This window comes from Camelus ferus, chromosome 5 (genome assembly GCF_009834535.1).
Source record: "Camelus ferus isolate YT-003-E chromosome 5, BCGSAC_Cfer_1.0, whole genome shotgun sequence".
NCBI lineage: Eukaryota > Metazoa > Chordata > Mammalia > Artiodactyla > Camelidae > Camelus > Camelus ferus.
The window spans coordinates 45,351,909-45,371,034 of NC_045700.1; positions in this window are offsets into that span (position 1 = coordinate 45,351,909).

Consider the following 19,126-nt stretch of genomic DNA (forward strand, 5'->3'; position numbering starts at 1 on the left):
TGAGGACAGTTTCAGGATTGTCAGGGTGTTCTCCTCCATATAAGATCTGAACTGGAGCCATCTGTAGTGTGGAAGGGAGGCAAGATGTAGGCAACCAAAGCTGATGAAGTTTAAGTTGGAAAAGCACGGAAGAAGAACCTGTTAAAAGTGCTGCTTATTACAACTCTGTGATTACAGTAACTTATCCTTGAGAAAGTGCGTAATTCATACTGGATGAACTATTGGATTTTTTTCAAATAAGAAGAACAATTAGTATCTAAGTAGTACTCACCCAGTCTTAGTTTAATTGCTCATGTAGTCTTTTTTTCACCTACTTTTTGTCTCCTGGGAAGGGTTAGTGGTATATTATGTTGTGCAGGCATAATAACACTATAATATTATATGTCCTATTATGCAATAGAGCTATAATATTTTATGCGAACTGGATTTGTATAAGTTACATCATACTTTGTCACTGATTTATATTATTAATTTCAAGGGTACTGTATTTAACTTCAAATTGATCTTAATTGATAAGTCCTTTTTTTTAAGGACAGATATTGATTTTAATTAGAACAAACAGCACCTACATGCTATATTAATTTTCACATCTTCCTACAAAAAAAATTCTTTTAAAGGTTGGTTTTCAGTTCTGTGAGGTTGATTAGACAGAGCGATATAATTAATGCATTCATAGATTGAACAATACCTAAGCAAGCTTAAGTACTTCTAAAAGCATTATTGTGAATGAAAAGCATAGATGGAAACGTCCTTAATACATTAGATTCTTGTTTATGACCAGTGAATGGACACTTAACAGACTTCACTGGAGTCTCAAAAGATGATGACAAGTACTTTCGACATTTTGTAATATATGGCTCACACACAGTATCATGTAATTTTAAATATATTAGCTCATTCAGTTTGATTTGCAATTGCGCTAGACATATAGTGCCCACGATGCCCCGACCCATCCAGGCAGCTCCGTTTTACTGCCTGTGCATTACCCACATTTCCTCAGCCACAGCTAGTCGGATAAGGTGGGGAGAGAACACATCGCCCACATTCCGCCTCTTCATAGCTGGCCAACACACCGTGCAGTGGCCTGGCATGAAATGAGAATGTCCTCTTTCATTTCATTCCAGATTGATGAATAAGGATTTCAGAGGATTTTGGTTCTCTCTCTTCTAGGAACTCAGACTGGAAAATACTTCAAGCATAAGTCAGTGAGAACAGAAGCTAAATGAACGTCTGGAGACACAAGCCATAAGGGATCAGGAAAAAGTCTATAAAGAGCCAAATAGATTTTGTGGATCACAGTTTCTGTTGCAACTACTCAGCTCTGCCCTTGTAGCCAGTAGATGCCACAGATAATAGTAAATGAATGAGTATGACTATGTCCCAAAAAAGTTTTATTTACAAAGGCACTGCAGACCACATTGGGCCCACAGGCCAAATTTTGCCAGTCCCTGGTCTAGACCGTGAGGTAGGGCCGTGATAGTTCATGGTAGGCTGAAATGGTGAGAAATCAAGAATTATGTAATAAAGAGAAAATGCTGATGGGAAAGAGGAAGAATTGGTAGTTGATGACAGGAAACACAGTGGACAGTGGAGCTGAGCCATCATGCTGGTGAGGAAAGCTAGACCAGAACACCTGAAGGCTACCTGGAGAGAGACCCTGGAGGGTGAGAAGTCCCCTTGGATGTTCAAGCTTCAGATGAGCTCACATGTATGAGAGATTCCAAGTGAGATCAGCAGAACTACCCAGCTGAGTTCCAGTCAGCCTACAGAATCATGAGAAATAGAACATTGTCCTTAAGTCACTGTGTTTTGTGGTAGTTTGTTACACAGCGGTGGATGTGATACATCATTCTTACTTTAAAAATCTAAATGGGTGTAGACTCAATCTAAATATAAAGTGTTTTCCAGAGTATGTTCTGCAGGGTTTATTACATTTTCCTTAGGGGTTTTATTTTGTTTTGATGAAAAAAGAAATTTTGGAAACAGGGTTAAAGAAAGTTAAACAGGTTTCTCTAATGTAGAACTTTGCAAACTTTTCCCTCCAACATCTCGTTATGAACATTTTCAAGCATACAGAGAAATGGGAAGAATTACAGAGTAAACATGCACATACCTACCCCATAGAGTCTATAATTAACAATTTGCTACATTTGCTTTATCACATTTCTATCCATGTATCCACCCCTTTATTCATCAAATATTCAATCTTAAATTTTTATACATTTCAAAAATTTTTATACATTACAAACAATAGTAAATTAGTACAGGTGGACATTCTTAGTTTGTTCACTGTCACAGAGGGAAAATATTCAATATTTTATCATTACATGTATCATATACAACCTTCATCAGACTGAGGAACTTTAATTTGTTGAGTTTTTTAAAGAGTCATGAATTGAATTATTAAATTGTGTCTAATGACTTCTGTATCTACCAAAACAATCATATTGTTTTTCTCCTTAATTCTGTTAATATGGTAGAATATATTGATTGGTTTATGAATATTGAACCAAATTTGCACTCTGTCATCTGTATTACAACTACATATGTTATAAACCAAAATATAGTGTTAAAAATTTTGCTTTATATAGTCATATGTATTTTAAAGAAATGAAGACATACTCAGCCCATATTGTAAATTAAAAAATCTTCTTACCAAGTAAGTGAAAAAAGAAGGGAAGACAAAGGAAATGCAGAAGTTAAAAAATAGCCTTTTATTAAAATTTACCCACATATTTACTTTCCCGGTGTTCCTCATCCCCTCCTGAAGTCTAAGTTTCCATCTGGCATTATTTACCCTCATCCTGAACAACTTCCCTTGACAGTTCATTACAGCAGGTCTGCTAATGATAGATTCTTCTTACTTTCATTTTCCTGAAATACGTATATAATTTTCAGTTTTGAAGGATATGTTCACTGGAGGTAGAATTCTGGGCTGACAGATTTTTAATTCTGGCACCTTAAAGATGTCATTCTATTGTGTTTTGGCCTTAATAATTTCTAATGTTAAGACAGTAATCAGTTGTTTATTGTTCCCTTGTGTGTAATGTGTCCTTTGCTTCTGGCTGCTTTCAAGATTTTCTTTTTAGCTTTGGTTTTTAGCAGTTTAATTAAAATATACCTGGGTGTAAGCTTTTTTTAAAAAAAAAAATCGTGCTTTGGGTTTTCTGAGCTTCTTGAATGTATTCTTTATCAAATTTGGGAAATTTTTAGCCATTGTATCATAAAATATTTTTCTGCCCCATTCTCTCTTCTCATACTAAAACTCTGTGTACAATGTGTTTGAGCTTATAATATTGTTCCCAGATCACTGAGGCTCTGTTCATTTTTTAAAATTATATACATTTTTTAGTTAACAAGAGTTCAAATCATTTTACATTTCTATAGTCCCTCTTCTACCTAAAAAAAGAAGAAAAAGCTTTTAATTTGGAAATAATTGGCTGTATGGAAAATCATCTTTATTAATTTTGGGGGGTAATTAAGTTTTTATTTATTAATTTATTTTAATGGAGGTACTGGGGATTGAACCCAGGGCCTCATGCATGCTAAGCATGCACTCTACCACTGAGCTATACTTTCCCTCTGCAAATTATCTTTAAAGATTTCTTGTCTTTGGAAAAAATGTCCAGTAGAAAGAGAGTGGACAAATACAATGTCATACTACTAAAAACTTATGTTGTCAAAAATTATGTTATAGGTAGTTAGCAATATGGAAATATGTTCATAAAATATTAGTAAGTAAAATAAACAATGTATAAAACAATTTGTAATTGTGGATGTGAATATATATAATACATATGCATATACACATAACTGGAAACATAATGTATCATATAGTTAATTAGTTAATAGTGTTTCTCTTTGGGGCAGAGTAGGATAATGGACATTTTAAATTTCCCTCTTTTTGTTTTATCTGTATTTCCTATAATTAATATGTATTAATTTGTACTAACATAAACATTTACAAGTACTTAAAATTATATGTTATTGAGACAGGCTGGGACCTGAGACCTGGGACTATTTACTGGAGTGCTTGCACCTGGACAAATGTCTCCTCCAGCAACAGAATAAAAAGAAACTATAAAGGACTAAAACTTAACTGCATGCATGCACAGTTGGGGTGAATTATGAACAAAAAAATATAAAAAGGCCAAAGTCCAACTGCCACTTCGGAAGTGCTGGGAGCAAAAGCAGGGTACTATGGAGGATCCTTGCTCACAGCACCACCAAGGCTGTGGGCAGATCATCTAAACAACTCCTCTGCCCAGACCCACGGACCCACCCCTACCCTCACCCCATTTAAGGGGCCGGCTCAGGTCCCACCGCTTCGGAGAGCGAGCAAGAGCAGCTGTTGCTTGTTTTCACTCCCTCCTGCTGCAGCAGAAGTTGCAATAAAGCCTCGCCTGAATTTCTCGTCTGGCCCCTTATCAATCTCCATTGATTAAAGAACCCAAGAACTCTGCCTAGTTGAAAGTGTCCAAAACCTTGTTCAGTTTAAATTAACAAGAACTCAAAGACAATATTTTAAAAACCAAAATAAATACTTTCTTAACACCAGGAATGAGAGACCAGAGCATCTGCCAAGAACCCAACTTGGTCAGTCACCCAGGTGGCCCCAGGAACCGCTTGCTTTGCAGCACTGTGGATCCCCATCTCTGGAGGCATAGACTTGCGCAAGTCTTCCAAATGTAATGCAGAGTCCTGGAAACCGAGCCAAGTGGAATCCAGAGCACTGGATAACACAGGAAGATCTAGATTCTGGTAAGAACTCTGCCACCATCCAGGAGTGTAACTTCAAACAGGTCACTTGATCTAGTATCCTCTACAAAAACAGGCCTTTCTTATTCACTCACCACTCACTCACTGAGGCGCTCCTGTGTGCACAGGCACTGCCCGAGGTTCAGGCTGGGATGCTTTGAGCCTGTTATTTCACAGAATCTTACCCAATTTAATTTACACCACCATTCCCATCTTACAGCAGAGAATTATCTAGAATTCTCAAGATTTAAGAATGGAGTAAACCTTTTGTGATCTAGGTATTGAAGGCTCTAGAAATAAGAGAAAGTTAGTGGTCCTTGTAAAGATGATGTAAGAGGCAAGACTGGGGTAAGGGCTAAACAAAGGAAAGAGGGATGGACCAGAACCGAATCCACGTGGCTGAGAACAGCTTGGAGGAAGCAGGCAACGTGGAGAGCCTCTGAGCAAAAGTGGTGGGGAAAGGTGCAGATCATGGTGGCAAGTTCCTAAGCCTGATTGTCTAAATGCCTTATTTTCCTCAATGTACAACTCACTAGTCTTTTCAGGCAACCACAGCCTGAACCAAACAATGCTGATTTGTTTGCTGTTATGGCAGGAGAGGGAGAGATTAAGCTAAACATCTTTGTCCTTGGAGATTTAATACTGAACCTAATGGTTAAGATCACTGGTTTTCACAACTATAGGGACCATGCGCCCACATCAATAGACACTGGTGTTTTGTTCTAGAAAAACTACACAGACTAAACATGATCACAAAGGACAGAATAGCGTCGGGAAAAGTTCTTTTTACCCTTCTCAGAAGGTATTTAGACACATTACTAGACACAGCATTATATTTTGGTTTTGGTATATTATAACTGGATTGTTTTTCGTTATTGCACAACAGCATGCATACCAAGAAAATTCAAAGGCCTATCAGCATTAAACAATGGGAAAACAAACTAGTTGGAACACACTCACATAAAGACATGCGCTTGTGTTCAAACACACACAAACAGACATGGAAAAATGCTATCTAAGAATTTTAACTGTGAGACCAAAAATACCTTTGGGCAAAAGTTGATGGATGCATTCCTTCTTTAGGAGAATTCAAAGAGTCCAGTGTCATGCAGCTTTAAAGGACTCCCCTCTGCTCAGTTGCCTTAGCCAAATCTGGGGCCCGTCAGGTAAAAGTGCATTGTGTGTCGAACTAGAGGGTGGTTGATGGGGATGTAGACCCTAGTTAGGTGCTCTGAAGTCGGGACTGAAGATGTTTCTGGCTATTTTGACAGTTTAATTCATTAAAAGACCATGAGCATCAAAGTAAGCTCAAGTTTCATTCCACATACAAATAATAAAGTTCTTCAATTCATATCACACATGGCTGATGGGTTCTCCTCCTCATGTTAAGAAGCTAGAAAAGCTCAATTAAGATCATCTTAATGTCACTCAATTAATAACTGGGATCATATTAATCCAGAAATGTGCCATTTGAGGATTTTTCCAGATATTACAAGGATAGACACATGCTCTGTGTATATTCTAACATTACTGGACAATTTTATGTGTGCCAAGACCTACTAAAGCTTCTGCCTTTGCCTCCCTCTCCCTCACATGTCTAGAGCTTGGCTTTCCTAGTCAAATGTTGTGGCATTGTAGTGCTTTACAGATTGTACCTTACATATTATGTTATTAAATATGGAAAGTAAGCTCTGTGGTTCCACATCTTATCACTGACTAATTGTAAGATCGTCAGCAGGTCAGTCTCTCTGAATTACAGCTTCTACATCTGTAAAAAATGGGGGTAAGAATGCCTTTTTACTGGTGGTTTAAAAACAGGTCCTCAAATTCTTTGACACTCCTCCCATTAAATGGTAGCTTCCAATTCCTCTCCCTTTATGTGTGAGCCAAACTCAGTGACTCACATCTAAAGAATGGAATGTGACAGAAATAATACTGTGTGGCCTGGGAGATGAGTTTCCCCCTGACTCTCTCTCTCTTGGAATGCTTACTCTCGGAGCCTAATCACTTCACCATTTGATGAAAAAATCAAGCTGTTTCACAGAAAGGTCACGTGTAGATATTCCAACAACAGTGAGGGATGAGCTCCTGGGGACAGCCAACATCAGCCACCAGACATGTGAGTGGGTGAGATTTCAGAATATTCTAGCCCCCAATCTTTGAGCCAGCCCAGCTGACTCTGAGTGCAGCAGAAATTGTCTTCTCTAAATTCTTCCCAAAAAGTGTAGATTAATGAGCAAATAGCTGTCATTACTATTTTAAGCCATTAAGTTTGTGGGTGATTGGTTATGCAGCAACAGCTAACTGGAACAGATTTTGGTACCATAACAAAAAAATGAAAACATGTGGCAGTGACTTCAGAACTGGCCAGCAGGCAGAAATAGGCAGGGGCTTCAAGGGACTGTTGAAGGAAACCTCATAGTTCTTAAAGAAGTGATTGGTTCAGGCTGACAGGAATGTGAGGCAGTGTTACTGGGAGCTGTCACACAGTGGTAGGAAGTTGCGTGTGTGACCGATGGTAACATGGAAGAAAGGAAATATACCAAATTACCTGAAAGACCTATCGAAGGAGATTTTTGGGGAGATCATTGCTGGTGCTGCCTGGTTATTCTCATCGTCTACAGTAAAATGCAAGAGAGAGAAACTAAAGAAAGCACTGTTAAATACACAGGCGTTGCTAGGTTTGAAGTAACAATTCTCTAACAGAGAAGAACAAATCTGAGTCCATACTAGATCTGTTCCTTTTGCTCTAACCCTGTGCTCTGTTTCCTGTGCTTAGTCATGCTGGTTCTGCACCTTTTGCAAAAGAATGTCACCTAGAGCCTGAAATATACAGGATGGCCCATTCTCAAGGCTTTGACTTTAAGGGTATAACAACACTTTTCCATTCATACAAAGATAAAAAGTTGTAGAACAGAGAATAACATTGGTCTTGTTGGAGGTTTACAGGAGCATCCTGACCTGACCTCCCTGGACAGCTGCAAGAACAAAGGCTTCTGACACCAAGAAGTTGCAACAACCAACCACATCTCCTCCCCTTTTAGTATAAAAGGAGCCTGAACGCTGACTTGGGGAAGATGGTTCTCCAGGACATTAGCCTGTCATCTTCTCAGTCTACTGGTTTCCAAATAAAGTCGTTATTCCTTGCCCCAACACCTTGTCTCCGGATTTCTTGGCCTGTCGTGCAGCAAGGAGAAAGAGTTTGGACCCTGTAATGGTTTCCCTTCCTCAACTCTCTATATAGCAAAAGAAGTGGCTTCCAGGTGAAGCTCCAATCCAGAGTGGTCATGAGACACGGCCCGAAGGTGAAGCCAGGCTCGTGAGTATAAAACTCTTTGTTAAGACTCCAGGAAGTTTTAAGGTATTGCTGCATAGACTCTTTCTTACAAAAGACCTGCAACCCATAAAGACATTCTCAGCCAGCAGTTTTGGAGAGACTAAGACAGAGAAAGGCTAAATGAGATCTGTGGGTGTGGCTTTTGCCTCACGGAGTTGGTTATAAACTGATTCATGAGAAGCCTACGAAGTTTTGGGGGTTTTTTTAAAGCATTATAATCAACCTAAAACAAGAGACATTCAGGCCTTTGAATTCCCAAAGTGCAGGAAGCGATCTAAGAGAACTACTCAGTTGGAAAGAGAGGCTACTGTTAGTGGAAAAGAAAAAAATGACTCAAAGGGTGAAATCAAAGGTCCAGCTATGGTGAATGGCTTCCAGGAAGGAGGATAGAGTCCTGATCAGGGAAGCAGCAGCACGCACTCAGGCGGATTTCAGAACTGCTGTGGACAGGGGGTGCTGTGTGCTTCCTGTTTTTCTCCTTTTGAACATAAGTGTCTACAGCTTGTCCCACAAGTGGGTATTGGGTGTGGTGGGCAGATGGCTTGTCTCTTGATTCACAGGCCTTCAGATTGGGAGGAGATGCACTCAGAGGGCAGTACCCAAGGAGCCTCAGGCACTCCTGGACCTGATTTACATGTCCAGATCATGGACCTTCACCCTGATGCTACCAGAGGTACAATGTTTGAGGGACATGGAGGAGGGGAGTGAGTATATCTTACACGTAGGGGGAAATGTAAATAATTCATGTCCAATGGGCCAATTGTGATGGTCTTAAAATATGTTCACAAATTCTTTAATATTCTTCCCTTACAAAAGATAGAGCCTAATTCCCCTCCCTTTGAAAATGACTGGCCTCCGTGACTTGCTTCTAACAAGTAGAATACGGCAGAAGCGATCCTGTGATTTCAGACAAGATCACAAAAGGGGAGGCAGCTTTTGCCTTGTTTCTCTTCTCCTGGCATGTTTGCCTTTGGAACCCAGCCACCATTGTGGGAGGCAGCCAAGCAGCCACGGGGAAGGGCCGTGTGTAGGTGTTCTGGCCACAGCGCAGCTGAGGTCCTGGCTCCCAGCCAGCAGCACCCGGCAACCTGTGAGTCAGCGAGTATTCAGATGGTCCCAGCCACCAGTTTCAAGCCACCCCAGATATGCCACAGGGAGCAAAAATAAACTGTCCTTGCGAGCCCTGCCCAAATGACAAAATAAATGCAATCACTGCTTTAAGGCACTATATTTCAGGGTGATTTGTTATGTGGCAACAGATAACTGGATGCTGATGTGCAAACGGTTACAAGGAAAAAGCCACATATGTAAATACAACCTGGTAACACTCACAACATGATAAGCATTACAAATGACAATTTCTTCATGGTCCTCAGCTTTATCACTTACTAGCTCTGGAACCTTTAGCAAGTCAGTCTCCTGAGCTTCAGTTTCTGCAACTGTAAAATGGAGATGAAAATACTTGTCTTAAAAAAAAATTCATTTATGAAGATTATAGAGCAACAAGGAAAATAATGATATATTGTAGATTATAAAACTAGATTCAATGATTACAACTGTAAAAATGTGCACATGAGAAATAGATGGATTAGTGGCCTTAAAATTAATTTTTTCCTTCCATTTTCCAAATTTCTATAGGATTATTTACTTTAGTAATAGAAGAATGTATTTTCAAAAATCCCATTGTGCACTCCCAGCCCAAACTCAGGGAGTGAGTTAGTTGTTATTTCTTGTCAACCTCCCAGCTGGTTAAATCAGGTAAATGATTTGGAAGAGGAACAGGGACAAAACAGCATCCTGTCCATTGGAGTTTGGGGCCAACAGAAGATTGACTCCAGCACCCAGATTTCTTGCCTCCCCAGCAAGTGCACCATCTCTTCCACCTGTAACCTCTCAATACCAGTTAGTTTTCACCTACATGGGCTAAGCATTAGAACTAAGGCCACATGAAATGCCCTTCATTTGAATAATCGGAAGTCGCAGATATCTGAGCTTACAGGCATGTAATCCAGTGATCAGGGCAGTCGGTCAAAATGCATGGGTTGGAAACCCGCCTCCCCCATGTATTATCTAGGCTCTTTGCAGATGTAAGTAATGATCTTAAGAGGAGATCCTCCTGGATTACACACATGGACCCTAAATCCAATGGCACAGACAGAGAGCAGAAGGCCATGTGAAGATGGGGCAGAGACTGGAGCTATGCAGCCACCAACCAAGGACTGTCTGGAGCCACGAGAAGCTGGAAGAGGCAGAGAACAGATCCTCCCTTAGAGCCCCAGAGGGAGGACAGCCCTGAGGACACCCTGATTATAGCTTCTAGCACTCAGAACAAGTGAGAGACTACCTTTCTGTTGTTTAAGCCACCAACTTTGTGGTAATATGTTATGGCAGCCCTCAGAAAGTAATGCAACAGATGAATCTCACATATCATAACATTGGAGGAAAAAATTCAAGTTATAGGAAAAAAAGATTTAAATAAAGTTCTTAAAAACATGAACAGTGATACTTTATATTATTTATAGATACATCTATATTGATAAAAGCATAAAGAGACAGTGAGAATGAAACACCAAATTTAGGGCAGTGGAAACCATGACTCAGTGGGAAGGAAGGGGCCACAATGGGGGTTCACAGAGGGCCTCACCTGTGTTGATAACATTTTGTTTGTTTGTTTCTCTTTTTTTTTTTTTTTTTTGTAGGGGAAGGTAATTAGGTTTATTTATTTATTTTTTAATGGAGGTACTAGGGATGGAACCCAGGACCTGGGGCATGCTAAGCATGTGCTCTACCACTAAGCTATACGCTCCCCCCATCGTTGTGTTTCTTAAGCTGAGTGGTGAGGTCAAGCATGATCAATATCATATTTTTATATCGTTGTGGAGGGCTTAGCTATTTAATAATAATTAAATTTAAAATAAAATGTACAAGGAAAAAGAAAAAGGACAAGAAAGAAGGTCAAGGACAACCTGAAGTTGGGGCTTTTCTTTCCCAGATGACGCACGACCTTTCAAATGTCAGCCAGAACAACATGATTTAGTGCATACGTATCTCCGGGTATTTAATAAGCAGATGAAAATCACTTTGTTAATATTCAGTGTTCTGATGTCGTTTATAAATAATTCCAATAGTAACCTTTTTCATTGGAAAAACACCTGTACGGGGCCAACTCTGATTACTCCCTGTGGTTATTGCTTAGCTAAAAATTAATATATCATACTTTTTAGAATGACAGGTGGTGGGCTGGAATAAGAGAAAACAGTAATTTACAAGATGGAGTAATTACTGGAGGATCCAGGTACTATTTACTGACTTTCTTCTTTGTTCTCAAGCCAACAAAATTATTGAGTCCACATTCCCAGAGTCCTTTATTAGCCTTAATCTTAGGTTGTCTATCAAAAACAATACTGTTGTGGATTAATAAATACCACAAGCCCGTAATAAGCCGCATAGGCCCTCCGTCTTCCCAGGCAATAAGTGAGCTCAGCTGAAGCATTATCAAAGTGTGACTGACTAGCTGGGCTGTGGCGCACTTGCTCCCTTGCGTGGCCAGGCCGCCTCCCTGGCTGCGCTATCTGGACTAACCACAAGGTGGCAGCAACATCACGGCTGTCAACCAGTGGCCTCCAAGGGCAGCTGAGACACCCCCCCCCCCCTTGACTTCATCATCACCAACAGGGCAGTCATGGTTTCAAAGTCAGATTTGGTTGTTTCTTTTTATGCTGGGATTTAGAAAAACCTTGTGATCATTTTCAATTAAAAATTATTCAGGTTTAATCGCAACTAACAAACAATAGTTTGATATCTGGTAAAAACAGCCGCACATTCTCTTCTTTCCTTTTCTTTCCCCCTTTTTTCAATATACTTGGTGATATGCTTTATTATTTTAAAACCTGTTTCCCAAAGTGTAGTGGCCATGTGAATAATTTTAAATAATTAGACATACGTATCTATTGTGAAGGTACAGTGCAAGTCAATAGCTACAATATTCAGAGAAACCATCTTTCAAACAGTTTGCATTTTATAAAGGGCAGAATGATTTATTGACAGCTGGTAAATTACAGCTGGTTCCAGTGGCCTCTTCTTGTAGGACACTTTTGCTAAAATCCAGATTCATCTGGGAAATTCACATCAAGTCTCTAGTTTTCTTATTCGATCTTACAGTACCCAGATTTGGAATCTCTGAACTCCTGCGTACCTGAGCCCCCTAAAGTGCTACCAAATTAAGTCGTATTGACTCTGCTCAGGCCTTAACCCAGCCAAGGCCCTCTGCCTCAGTAGAGAAGGTTCTTTTTCCATTTGGGTTTGTGCAACCAAAAATGAAACTAAAGCCGAAATTGAAACATCACAAGCCTTATTCAATGGCCAGAGAATGGAGAAGTGGGAACTTAGTTCACAGATCAACTTCTCACCCATGTTGGAAGAGGGATTTGATTTTAAAGAGTAAAGACAAAGGGAGGAGGAGCGAGGCTAACGATGGGGAGGCATATACTTCAGTGTGCTGGGGAAGGGGCAGGGCTTTCCGAGGGAGTGGGTGCCACCTTCTTTTTATCCTTTTCTGGTCCTTGACTTCCAGTCATGGCCACTGGTAGGTGTGTCATTTAATATATCAATGTAGTAAAATCAGTGTGTAATGAGACTCAGGGTCTGTTGGAGGTCAGATTCGTCCCCATCTTGGTTCTAGCTGGTTCAGTTTGGTTTTTGTTTTTCTCTTCTATAGCTTCCTGTCTTATCTCCAGACTTTGTGACCTAAAGATTTATGTTAACTCCTGTTAAAGGTGATAGTTGGTGGGTTTTGAGCAAGGATCCCAACAAAATGATTATACGGTGGTTCTCAGAAATTTCTGAGCTGACACTGCCTAATGTTCAGTGTAAAGGAAAACTCGTGCAATTTCTCAGATGTAAACATGCTAAGTATGCTTGAGGTGTATAAAGGAAAAGAACCATTACCTAGAAAAGTGCCTTCTCCAAACTAAACATTGTGGAACACTAGGAACAATGTGGTGACAGAAAGTACATTGGCTTTGGCATCTGGGAACACAGATTTGAGCCCTTTCCTTGAAGAACTGTGGGATCTGAGCTATCTCTTCCGTGGAATGGACTTAATACTTCTCCTACTCACCTCTTGGGTTACTGTGAGGCTCAAATGGGACAAAATATCAAGATACTCAATAAATGTCTGTTGAATAGTGTTAAATAAAATGATGTAGGAGGATTTTAAAAACTGTACTTCAATAAACAACCCAAAATATGTACACATAGGGTTTTATAACTAACACAGATAGTGTAGTCATGGTTTTCAGAAATGAACTATGAATATCCTTCTATCCATACTCAGCAGTAGTTCTTAACTCTGAGAAGCTTTTTCAAATTCCCAGTGCCTAGGCTTTTTGGGGTAGAAACCAGCTATTGGTTTTGTGTTATTGTTTGGTTGTTTGACGCTCCGTAGGTGATAATAACATGAAGCCAGGATTGAAATCCATGGCTCTGGTGAAAAGTAACTTAGTGTCATTATTGAATATTGGCTATAATTGAATCAGAGAAGAAATGAGTTTCTAGTTGAAAAAAATTGCTACCATTTATGGCCAGAAATACAAGGTTGGGTCTTGATCACTTTCTTTTGTTATAACACGTACTCTTTCTCTTTGTACAAAATAAATATTGCTTTGATGCAGAAAATGTGAAAAGCACAGTGAAAATAAAACAAAAAAAAAGTCACTCTAAATCTGTAAAGCATGTTCTTGCAGGTTTTCTTCTTGTTCATTTTTGTATGTTTGAAATATGAAAATGGAGTCAGGCTAGGGGGAGGGTATAGCTCAGTGGTAGAGTGCATGCTTAGCATGCATGAGCAACTGGGTTCAATCCCCAGTACCAACACTGAAAGAAAAAAAGAAAGAAAAGAAAAGAAAAGAAAAGAAAAGAAAAGAAAAGAAAAGAAAAGAAGAGATCTAATTACCTCCTCACAAAAAAGAAAAAGAAAAAGAAAAAGGAGGGGGAGGGTGGTGGTATAGCTCAGTGGTAGACCATGTGCTTGCTGTGCACAGGATTCTGGGTTCAATCCGCAGTGTCTCCATTAAAGGGTGGGGAAAAAAAAGAAAATGGAATCAGGCTGTGTTTTGTAGTCAACTTTGTTCACTCAAGAATACAGTGTGGACATTTTCCCATGCCAATAAACTTTCTTCTGTGACATAGTGTTTAATGGCTACTCTGTGGCTATTATTTGCCCCATAATTTCTTTAATCTCTTATTGTTTAACATTAGACTGTTTTCAATTATTCAATTATTATTAAAAATATTACAATGAATGCTTGTAATTTTTTTTTTCACAAAGCTCTGATAATTTCTTTGAATAATTACTCCACCTTTCAACTTTACTCCTGACCAGTTTGGGCAGGTTTCTAGACCAATCAATGAACAAGATGAGCTTCTTGGAAGTGCTGACACCAATGACCTACAGCCACATTCCCCAAGTACCTCTGGAACAGCTGGACCTCCTAGCCAATACTGTCAGGTAGAGCAGCTCAAAATTAACCAAGCAGTCAATAGACCAGTGGTTCTCAGAGCTTAATGTGCATATGAATCAGGTGTCAAATGTAGAGGTTGTCAAAATGCAGATCTCAGGTGAAGGCTGAGATTCTATTGAACAGGCTCCCAGATTAAGCTGATAACTGCTGGTCCGTGGACCACACTTGCATAGTAGCAAAGACCAAAATTACATCCCCATTACTGAGTACACTTGTGTCTCCTCTTGGAGCTTCCCAGTTATACAAAACACAATGACTTCACAAATAAAGGGCAGGGTTGAAGTGAATATCTACTTTCAATACTGTGTTTATTCAAGCCAGTTCATTTGGACCTTGCTTTTGAAAGAAACAAAAATTTTTTTGCTCTTTATTTTCAGTGCTGTCTCTAATTTCCAGGTGAATGTTAGGCAGCTTTTCTTTCAATATTAATAATTATATTAAAGAGATAATTCAAGGTTTTATAGCTGAGACTGATGAGATACCACAGATCCTAAAGTGAATAAGGTAACCTACCCTGTCGTCCACGCATTATAGGAATCTTTCCACCTTCATGTGTGGCTTATCTTGGAAACGCAAAGTGTAAAGAACATGCTTAGTAGTTGGTTGGGTTTTCCAGGAAACACTGTTTTTTAACCAGAAATAACTAAATAAACGGTTCACAGTTTTGGTTTTGACAAGGTAAGGTAACCCACCATCTACTTTGAATATTGTAGGAAATTTGGACAGATTAAAAGGCAGGAAAAAAATTTACCCCTAAATCCAATCACCTAGATATAGCCATTGATAATAATCCATTATAAACATCCCCAAATACCTCTGTAGTTGGGAAGAACAAATCTGACTCGATATTAGATCTGTTCCTTTAACTCTGTGCTCTGTTTTCTGTGCTTAGTCGTGCTGGTTCTGCACCTTTTGTAAAAGAATATTGCCTATAGCTTGAAATATACAGGATAGCTCACTCTCAAAGCTCTGACCTTTTAAGGTGTAACACCTTCTCATTCATATGGAGATAAAAAGCTTCAGAACAGAAAACAGCATTGTTCTGTTGGAGGTTTACAGGAATGTCCTGACCTGACCTACATGGACAGCTGCAAGAACAAAGGTTCCTGACACCAAGATGTTTGCAACAACCAACCATACTTCCTCCCCTTTTTGGTTTTATAAAAGGAGCCTGAATTCTGACTTGAGTAAGAATTCTTAGGGACAGTAACCCACCATCTTCTTGGTGAGCTGGCATTCTGAATGAAGTCGCTATTCCTTGCCCCAACAACTCATCTCTCAATTTACTGGCCTTCCAGAGGTGAGCAGAATGAGCTTGTACTTGGTAAAACCTCAGTAAGTTAGGAAAATCGTCACTTCCTCTCTGGTTCATACAACCACTTAGGACACAAATCCTGTCCATTTTTCCTGCTCCTTATCCTAGGAGGTAGGCACAGTAAATCTGAGACACTTAAGAACTGTTTCTTCTTCACATCCTTCATCAGTCATATTAAATATGTTTTATTTGGGGAAAATTATTATTAGCTCATCTAAAATATTATATTTATTTTCATAGTGAAAACTTTCACAAGTGGAAATTTAATTGTAGAATGATTTTAACTTTTTTCCAACATCAGTTTAGCAACCCTTCCTTGAGTCAGCAGCCCACACCATGACAAGTTAATTAAATACATTAACCCCTGTGTGTCAGCTCACATACTGTGTTCAATCATTTAAAATATCATAGGGTACTGCAGAACAATTACTAGGACTATGATTTGGTGAGTGTTTCAGATTTTACAATAGGTCCACATACAGACATTTCAAATGTACTTCATTATGTTGTCACCATAGCAACTCTATGAAACGTTAGTTTTATTTGTTTTATAAGTGGCAAAACTGAGGCTCAAAGATATTGATTTGCTAAAAAAAAAAATCTCACATTCAGGGAGTAGCCAAACAGAGAAAACGGTACCTTTTTTGATTTTTTATTACTGACCAATTTTTGTTCTTAATTTCCTTGTTAAAATATGCAGGATAAAAAAGCTTTCATGTAAAAATATGATATAAATATGCAGCTGTTCACGCTTCTTGCTGTGTTATAATAAATTCCTTTATCTCTGAAAATAAAATAAAATTAAAGTATAAGATATGTATGAGGACTCTGTACTATCTTTTCAGTTTTTCTGTAAATCTAAAACTGTTTTGAAAAAAGTTTATTTAAATGTTAAAAGACAATCTCATAAAATTACACACATCATATCAAAATACCTTTTGTATATATAGTTCTTTCCTAATTTCTGTTTCTGCCTTGACCACTTTACAATCCTGTGATGTCCTATAACCACAGGCCTCCAGTCCTCCTGATGTTGAAGACAAGAGGGCTGGGATTTTCCAGCCAACAGACCACATCCCACGTAATCCAGAGTCTCTCAGTATATTGAGGCATCTTTGCCAGAGTGCCAAAGGCACGTTTCTGCTCTAGGTTTCTAACTCTGTCAGTCTCAGAAATGTGCTGGCATCCACAACTTAAAATTTCTCTCCTTGGGAAGATGAGCATGACTGGGGATGATTGCCTTAGAACACTGGGTGTTTTTCAGATCCCAATTCAATAAGCATGGGCCCCTCACTGTCCAAGAGCCCACAGCATTGCCTCAGTCCTCTCTGGAATTTCACAACGACTACCAGCCAGCAACTCTTCTGGTAGACGTGGGGCCCTAGCACCAGATAAGATCACTTTGCCTGCCTGATGGCATTAAACTTAAAAGTTGCTTTTCTTTTAGGAGTTAAACAAAATCTCAGTGCTTAGCAAACCCTTTGAGTTAAAGAGGACTCCATCTTTGTCCACGTTTTTCCTTTCCAACCTCTGTCTTCTAAGGATGGACCTGCCAGACAGGTTCATGGGGCATTTGGGAAACAGAACTTGGAGAAAAGACTGAGTCCAAGAAGCACCCAGGGTAGTGGTGGTAGAGAAATTGCTCAGAGAGAACCCCTGATTTTTATCTGGGCACATGACCTTCCAGAATTTCTAGCTTCCTTTGCAGCTAGGTGTGACCATATGGTGTGGCCATATGACTAAGTTCTGGCAAATGGGTTGTGAGCCAAAATAATGTGTGCAACTTCTGGGTGAAGCCTTTAAGAGGAAGGGGTGTGTTTTCCCTTCTTTCCCTCTTTCTGCTAGCAGGAATATGGGCGGGGAATGCACCATCCTGATCATCAAGAAGAGGGCAACATCCAAAAGATGACAGAGCATCAAGAGGGAAAAATACCTGGGCCCGTGATTACTTTGCACAGGAAAGCCACCATCCTTTGACAAGAGAGAGATATCACCTAACTTGTTAAAGCCATTGGATACCATTTCTTCCCTCTTGAGCGGATTTTCTCCCAATGTCAATATCTGTGTCAGCCCTTGGAGTACCTGCGAGGCTCTGAGCCCTCCCAGTGCCCCCTGCCCCACTGTCATTAACGAGGGCAGGTTTAGGGTACTGCCAGGTACAATTTGTTCTGTACTTTCTTTCTCTGCTCTCTCTCTCTCCTGTGGTTCTTAGATAAGTTCTCTTTGAAAAGCATTACACAATGTTCTTTGTCTCATTCTGTTCTCTCCTCTAGGCGTTCGGTCAATCAATCAATCTTTCTCACTCTCTCCAAGGCTCTGTTATTAAGCTCACCACCTTTTGCTGCTGGCATCTATTAAGGCTGCAATTCTGTAGTTTTGCTGCTCATTGTCGGCTGACTTGTTGCAGAGTAGAATGGGGCAATTTATTGCCTTCAGAAAACTCTATCTCCACTTACATGGGAAAAGGACAGACTCTCTCACATAAAACCACTGGGAAGATTACTTCCGTAAGGAAAACAAACAAATTCTCACTGCCGTATCTCATGATACAGCCACTCTTGGAAGAATCTAAACGGATCTCAACTGGATCCAAAGGCTGAAATCAGCCCCACCCCAGGCCTGCAGGAAAACTAGCAGGTGTAGGGGGTGGAGAGGCATTCACTCAAGTCAAAGAAAATTATATCTTGAAACAGAACAACTGGTAGTCCAGACAAGCTGTTGGCACCAGGCGCCTCTTTATAGGAAGGCAGAACATGGCACTGGGAAATCCAGGAGCAAGCTGTATTTGGAGAACTCGGCTTGTAGCTGGTATTAGGGAGGTCTGTCAGCAGGTCTCCAAGCAACAGGCAGAAGTTTAAGGACAGGACTTTGGGCCCTAGAATAGTGATTCTCACCTGGAGGCGATTTTATTTCTCTAAGGGACATGTGGCAATGTGTGGAGACATTTTTAATTGTTATAATTGGGAGATGCTAATGGCATCTAACGAGGAGAGGCCAAGGATGCCACTCAACATTCTACAATGCACAGAGCAGCCACTCCACACAGACATATGCAATAGAAAATTGTCTTGCATAAAATGTCAATAGTGCCAATGTGGACAAACCCTGCCTTAGAGACTAACATTAACAGGGCAGGGCCCCCTATTTCAGAGATGTCAGGGGTCCCGAGCTGTCTGCCAGGGCACAGGCTCAAGA